This window comes from Dreissena polymorpha, chromosome 2 (assembly GCF_020536995.1).
Source record: "Dreissena polymorpha isolate Duluth1 chromosome 2, UMN_Dpol_1.0, whole genome shotgun sequence".
Classification (NCBI taxonomy): domain Eukaryota; kingdom Metazoa; phylum Mollusca; class Bivalvia; order Myida; family Dreissenidae; genus Dreissena; species Dreissena polymorpha.
The window spans coordinates 143,138,577-143,146,520 of NC_068356.1; positions in this window are offsets into that span (position 1 = coordinate 143,138,577).

Genomic DNA, 7,944 nt, shown 5'->3' on the forward strand with positions numbered 1-7,944 from the left:
GCATTTAATTTTTCTACATTTACTATCTTTGTGACAACGTTTATTGTATAGGTATAAATATAGGTTGTTTATAATGTGCTCAACACCAGCGCCACATTGACTAAAGCTTTGAGCGGTAAAAATCAGCGGTTATTCATGATGATTCCACGCTGGTTAAACCGATTAAGGAAGCATTAAACGAACATTCATGCATTTAAGGAAAACAACATTTATTTTGAGGGGAGAGGTTAATCCATTTATGCATAGCGTCTAGAAAAAGGCATTGGTAAACAACGTAGACATCAGGGTCTGCGCTAATTGCTTAAAGAAATTTCTGTAAGAAATTTTCTAAATATAGAAATGAATATACTAGACATCCCTAATTTTGGAAGGAAATTGATCCAATTTAGAAGGATGCGAGAGTCCACTATGCATAAATGGGTTAAAGGAAACAACATAAAACAGAATAAACCAAAATATGATATCAGGCGCCCGCCGCGACCTATATTAGTTATGAAATCTAAACAGCAACAATCTGATAGGAAAGCGCATATATCTTTGTTTGATATAAGTTTTTTATGAATATACAATGTTCAAAAAATCATCTCAATATCAACATGGTGCAGAATAAACGGGTATGCGTTAACATGCGTTAACACACGGGCTGGATAAACTGTAATCACACCGGTAAGAACTTTATTTCTGCAAATATCTCAATATATTCAAATACATTTGCAATCATCTTTAGTGCTTAAAAGAACGTTTTGCATGCAGTATGTACCGATATCGTTAGATGTACGAATACATCAACGTATACGTCTAAAATTGGTGCACAACTGTTGACAGGTTAAGAAAACGATGTACCGGTCAACATCACCGTACGGTAATTACGACGTATTTTACATTGGTATAAGCAGCATTAAAATCGTCTTATATGCACAAGTTAAAGAATTGTTTACAAAAAAAGATTTGAAAAAAGTACCACTTACCGGTGTGTTTACATCCATTAACGTTTAATCGCGAACCCCACATTGACAAGTGGTCCTGCTCCCAGATCAACGTGATGTGCGAGATAAATACGGACAAAACGTTATTTATGTGGGAATAACTTTAACAAAAGAATAAATCCCACTTGATTATCGTTGAATAAAAAAAGATAGTTTGATTTCAATGTGAACACGCTTAACATTTGCAAATGGAGACAATCTACAGTTTTTTCCCCGAAATGAGATTATTTGAATTATTTCTTTTCATTGACGATTTATATCTATTTCAAGACTTCCTCTTTGACTTCCAAATTTTCGTGTTGCTGCGCACTTTTTATGATGCTATAAGTTTTTTTTAAATAGGATCATTTTTTTCAACCTAAGGGTTGTTGATTTTTTTTATGTCGATGTTTTTTTAAATATTAAAATGTCATCTTGATAATTGTTTTTTGGTGCGGGACAAGAGAAGAGTTACTACAACCTTGTAATCCTTTCTAGCAAATACATATCACTATCTTTAAATTGTTTGTCTTTAAATGCTTTGTAGAACGAATCCGATAACAATCTTCTCATTTATCAAACAGAATAATAACGGCAAATCAATAAAAACCATTTTCTTCTGAAGGCAGAAAATACAATTTAAATGACACACTATTGTATTGTATGACGCGTTGCAAAAACAACATTATATTTCATATGATGTTAGAATTGAAACAACAATAACAACGTGCTATATATTGTATTCTGTCTTATCAGAGATCTTACGACGACTTTAGCTATGCCTTAACATCGACTTTTTCCCAATCAGAAAAGTACCGGTACCGCGAAAATTTGGAAAAAATGGTATGAAAAACTACGACAATGTGAAAATTAGCGTGCGTTGTAAAATCTCCAGATTGGGAATAATTTTTTAAAGCTTGGGATCTTATTGCACAAACCCATTACAAATTTCCTTTACATGCGTCTTTGCTTGAAATGTTCAGTTTCGGCCATACTTTTGATTGGTCAATTGCAGGTTATATGCTTTTTGGAAAGACATTGTCGCAACGTTGTTTTTTTTTCAGATGTCAATTGAGAATTATGCAAGTTTTCCCTCTATTGGGGAATTACCTTTTACCGGTACTTTATAAAGGATGAAAACAGTCGCTGCTTAATACTTAAGGCAAATACAAAATATTGCGATAAACGCATACAGAATTAGCGCTTTCTTTGGAACCAATTTGTTTTTGCACTTTTTCATTACAATCTTAAGGCTTCTTTATCCGCTATCGGGTTTGTTTCCGGGAAAATACAATAGTTGCTTCTGAAGGAGAATGCTCCGAGAGTGGGATTCGAACTCAGGACTTCCTAATCGCTAGGACACTATACCCACCACACCACAGCAATCTTCTAAGCACAAAGCTGTAAAGGCATTGTTCACACTTAAACAAAAGACACGTCTATTTCGCAAAGGAAAATAATATTCTTATTCCTTTCCCACTCGGAATCAAAGTGAAAATGGCTATGTGCAAACAGGAAAAAGACAGAACAGCATGCGAGTAACTCGCAGTTTGTTCATGTTCATGCTGTTTTCTGCTCACCAGAAAAAAAGTTGGAAATGAAGCTTTTAAACTTGAATTCAGCAAGAAAGGTCATTAGTTTAATTAAACTTTCTAAGAGACTACAAATGCGTGAAAATGCGTATCTAAGTTGTAAATGGTTAAGAAGGGCTTGATGACGGATTTTTGCAGGGTGTGTGCACATGTGCTTAAATTTTAAGCTTATCTCAAAGCATACTACGGATAGGATTGGTGCTCCGTATCTGATCATTATTTCAAATAGTACATCTTCAAGGCGGGGCACGCAGGGCACTAGACAGTGGATAATTGGGGTCACACGAGATAATAAGTTATCAGTTGACAGCAAGTGATCTTAAAGCGCGCATTGACACCAGCGCTGTAAGGACCATTATTTCAGGGCTTTAGGGAAATATTGGCATGTACATGTCTGTAGTTGACACCAAGTAATCAAGGCATTGCTTTAGAGCGCAATGATATCACCGCCATGTGACCCCCGTATGGTTACATTTGTGATGATTCGACCGCTCGGAACTTTAATGGGAAACTATACAAGTATTTGTATCAACTGTCGTTAACCAAACTCGCGACAAAGGACGGAAACATTCGACATGATTCGGAATTTCATAACAACTGTGGACTTTAAGGGATTTGTGATGGCAACCGATTTCACCATTTCTGCGCTTCCTTGCGGTAATTTACTCAAAGCATAATGCCATTTTGGAAAACAATAAAATGTCGCACCATTTCGGAATCGATATATGATGAGTTAAATTCGTGAAAAGTTTTTACATACTGTCAGTCTTAGATGATAAATTAATTTAAAAATTATCTGATTAACTGCATTTTTCGGAAATGTATTCCAGTACACCTTGAACGTTCTGACAGTACAGGATCAGACAGGCAGTATGTTCGACGAGCTCAGCCTTCGTTTACTCTTTGAGCCTCGTTCTGAGAAAATGTGTCTAAGGTTTCGTCCCAGATTAGTCTATGCAGTCCGCACATGCATTACGACCCGTTTTCTCAGAACGAAGCTCACTTGTTTTGTTTTCCTGTAATAATTGTTAAATCATAGTCTTTTTTTGCTCTTGACGTTTGTATACATAGTATTTCCTATTTTTAAATGTGCCTTCTTTGAATCTCAGATGAAGCAGTCATTCTATATGCGACGTATATTTGCCTTTGTATGATCATTAACATAACCAAAGCCAGAACAAACACGGATCTACAAATCAATCGCTATAAGTCATGACTGATAACACATCAATTTTCTAGAGGCTTAATATTTCGCTGTATTTCTGCCCGGCTGTAAATCCCAAGACAGTTTCATGAGTCCTGTATTATTTCCGTCGCCTCTGAACTATACACAATTTATCACACTTGCCGGCTCATTTCAGTGATTACGTGTTCCACAACAGTACATTTCCAAAGAGTTTCCTGAAGTAAAAACAGCAAAGGCAACATGGTGGATCAAGTACGTTACAGAGTCGTGCGTTCTTCATAAATATCGTTACAATGGTTATAGCATTGAAGAACAGAACATTTTAATTCGTTCAAACGTGTCAAGGAGGCAAGTTAAACCTCCACAAATATTGTTTTGAATGTAAATGTTGTATGTGTCTTACTTAATTGGTGTTATAAATATAAATATGTTTTTTTATATTTCAATTAGTGAAACTATAACATGTACACATTTAGTGTAGTGTGTAATTGTTTAACTTTGTTTATTAACCAATCTCAAAGCATTCGATGTGATTTTTCTGAAAAAGTTGTTGGGGCTTTTCTTTGCAGAAGTGCACATTACTTCGCCATCATAAATATAAATTTATAAATAAAAAATATGTAATATTAAACTTTTAATGGTTTGTTTAATGAATGAAACGTATAAATTTAGTTTAACGCAGGGTTTTTTCACCCGGTTTTAGCCTTAACCAAGAACAACTTTTAGCTCTATGCATGTATCCCTACACGCTCAAAGCATTCAATTATCACGATATAATGTTTATTACACATTAGGTAATTAAAATGTAACGCTTTAAATTGTCGTGTGCTAATTTACCCATTTTGAATTTAATAACAATAATTCGGTTATTATTTTATAAATACTATAGCTTTAAAAAACTCATAAGTAATATTAGAAATTGAACACAAACATTCATACCACATTACACCAATATACTCTAGGTTTTTAAATCGCCAAAAGAAGCATATAATGGATATTTTAGAGCATGGTAAATGTTCAGTATTACTGTTTCCTCACAAATATCATAACTACAACGGAAATTTGTGAATCTGAAACTTTTGTTTATTTTGTCAATTAACCAAAACGCGAAAAGGTCCCTTTAATACAAACGTTTTTTTAATGTTCGTTATGTACAAGATAAGAACAAGGCCTGACGGCCTTGCACACAACAAAGAGTAAGTGTGACCTACCTGGTCCGTTTTCTAACGTGACCGACTTCCCTACTGACGTTAATATTCAGAACTTACAAACATGGCCAATAAATGTACTGATAATTTCTAAAATTCAATTACGATTTTAATATCAGATAGTATTCTTTACATTACACGGGGGTACACATAGACCATGTCGTTTTTTTCAATCTGTTTAACAAAAACACTCAAATGAGAAGCAAATTTTCAAATCATTGAGATTGATTTGGAGTGTTTGTTGAGGCCATAAACCTAATATAAATTGATTTGGTTCGTTGGTGACAAACAAGGACTCACGGATTAAATGTAACGACACAGCCTACCATCATTTAAAAAATAAAGGGCGTGAGCATTATGTGTGTATGCATTTTTATTTTGTAAAGAAAGTAAATCATGTCGCGTCAGTAAGGGTGAAGACATTTACATTGGCACGCACACTACAACACGTTTTATATTGGAATGAGCTACACAGAGTGTTTGCTGACATGCATCGGTCAATCAAAGCTGAAGAATACTTCGTAGAACATATTTAAATGTATCTCTCTTTTGGTTAAGCACATGTCTCTTTACATCATTTACCCACGTTCGCATAGCTATCGTGAATGGAAGTAAATAAAAAGAAATTGATACATGTTTGTTTTATGGATATGCGATAAGTAAGAATACAATACATTAATCGTGGTTTGTAGTATGTTGTTCAATATGTTTCTCTTCATTGTCTGTTTAAAATCAAAAGTTATTATTTTTTATTCCAATTGTTCTGCGACTTGTCTGTTTCTATATTTTGTGGTAAAGTAGTCTTTAAATCGGTATTTGTCTTCCAGTAAATTGCTTGGTTGTCTCCTTGCAATATTTTATCTTATTGTCTGAATCTAAGCTATCGTGCAGGGTTAAGCTAAACGTTTAATTTGAAACTTAATTCTACTTAACACGGACATGTCGCTTGCATGCATTGTATAGGCACTGGGGCCTATATATTATACCTATATACTACAAATATATATTAGTAGTTAAAGAATATATAAATTATTGCTGTCATATAGCCTAAGCTTCCGCATGTTTTTAGTGCTGGTTGTCATGGTCGAGACATTGTTTTGCTGTCATTAACATAAGTGAATGGATAGATGTTTATACATTTTTATTATTGCAATATACGAAAAGTACGAAACAATCATTTCATCGGAGTTAATTTTATGTTATATATTTCGGTTTGTATTCTGCTTAAAATGGAATGGTTTATTTTGTGGATTTAGTCGTTCGGTGCATTGTCTGCTGTAAATATTTCTGTTAATTGTAAATCGTTCGGTGAATTGTCTGCTTCAAATCGTTTATATAAGTGTGCTCGAAGTCTTTAACTGTCTTCTGGTAAAACTTTATTGTCACTCTGAAAACTTGCGGCTAATTGCCTGTCATTTAAATATATCGGCTAATTGTCTGAATTAACTCAAAAGTTACACTAATTTGAAGATTTATTCTACTTAAAGTCTCTATAACGCTCAAAATCAACGAAAATTTCGTAAAGTTTTTCGTAAAATAAAGTTAACACCTAAACAATCAGTGTTCCTTATAGCAATAGCCACACTTTCAACGCTGGATGTGGTATGATTACATAGATTTTTGTAGATACAAAATGCTCGTTTTTATTTATTTGTGACCACAATTAATCCCATTTTACTATATCTTTTCATACGACACACGAATGCCATGTAAGTGTTCATGTGTATAATGAATATATCGTTGCGGGAAATTAAAATGGAAAAACAACTAGCATTTTGTATCTATAAACATCTATTTTACCAGGCCACATCTGCCGTTGAAATTTCGGAAATTGACATAAGGAACACTGATTTTTAATTGGTTAAGTTTATTTTGCGAAGTATTGTACGAAATATTCGTTAATTTGAGTAGTTATGTTACTTTAACACGTGAATGCCATTGTTAGTGTACATAAAATTATTGCAAGTAAACCCTGCTTCATTTTTCAGGAGCACAACTTTGTATCATATTAATGTTAAAGTATTTTCAAATACTTTAAGCGGTAAAAAGCATAGTAAGATGATTGTTCACACACACAGGAATATATTCGACTACATCTGTAACTAATATAGATACACATATGGATTTTTATGTATTATACTCGGAATTTTATATTTATTCAGTTAAAGAATGATGCTTTGTTTAGCCTTCATCATTTACATGCTTTATACACAGCAAGTTCTGGAAGTCTCGGCTCCTAACGTTTTCCTAGCAAAAACTCTTTCGTTCCGGGCTTGGTTGAATTCAACATAAGGATCGATGTTTATCAAATATTGTCGTGCCAACAGCAAAATCTAATTGGGCGCAAAATATGGTTTCGTCGCCATTGTTTATGGTTTAGTTAGGGGGAAAAATAGTTTTGAAATCCAGTCCAATATTGTTTAAGTTAAATTTGAACGACATATACACAGTTTGAATATAATAATAATATAAAACATATTTCCCGTGTCAAAGGTTGTATTCAAATGGTATATATTTACATATAGCAGCTATATTATATAGATTTGAAGACGATACTATGTTATTGACAGCATTTGAGTATATATCTATTACTTAGAGCGTCCATCTAATGATATCAAACGTGTATATGCACTTTGAATTAAATACGAGGTTAAGATTAATCAAAAGCGTAACCCAGTGTAAACTTGGTTTGTTCCAGTTCCACTGACAGCTTTCACCAAACGGTCCTTATGTTTGACAAACTAAATTTTGTTTTGTAAAATGTTTATAATCGTGCTCGTCAATTGGTTTTTATCGTTTTGAATAGTAAGTTAACGTGTTTAAAAGTTACATTGTACAGTTTTTTTACACGCGATAGCTGGTGATGCCTCAGCCGTAAAATGAAATGTATACAGTGTGTATACTAATGTCAGCCGTAAAACGACATGTATATAGTGTGTATACTCATGTCAGCGGAATACGAAATATAATTATACTCATGTAAGCGGTCAAAC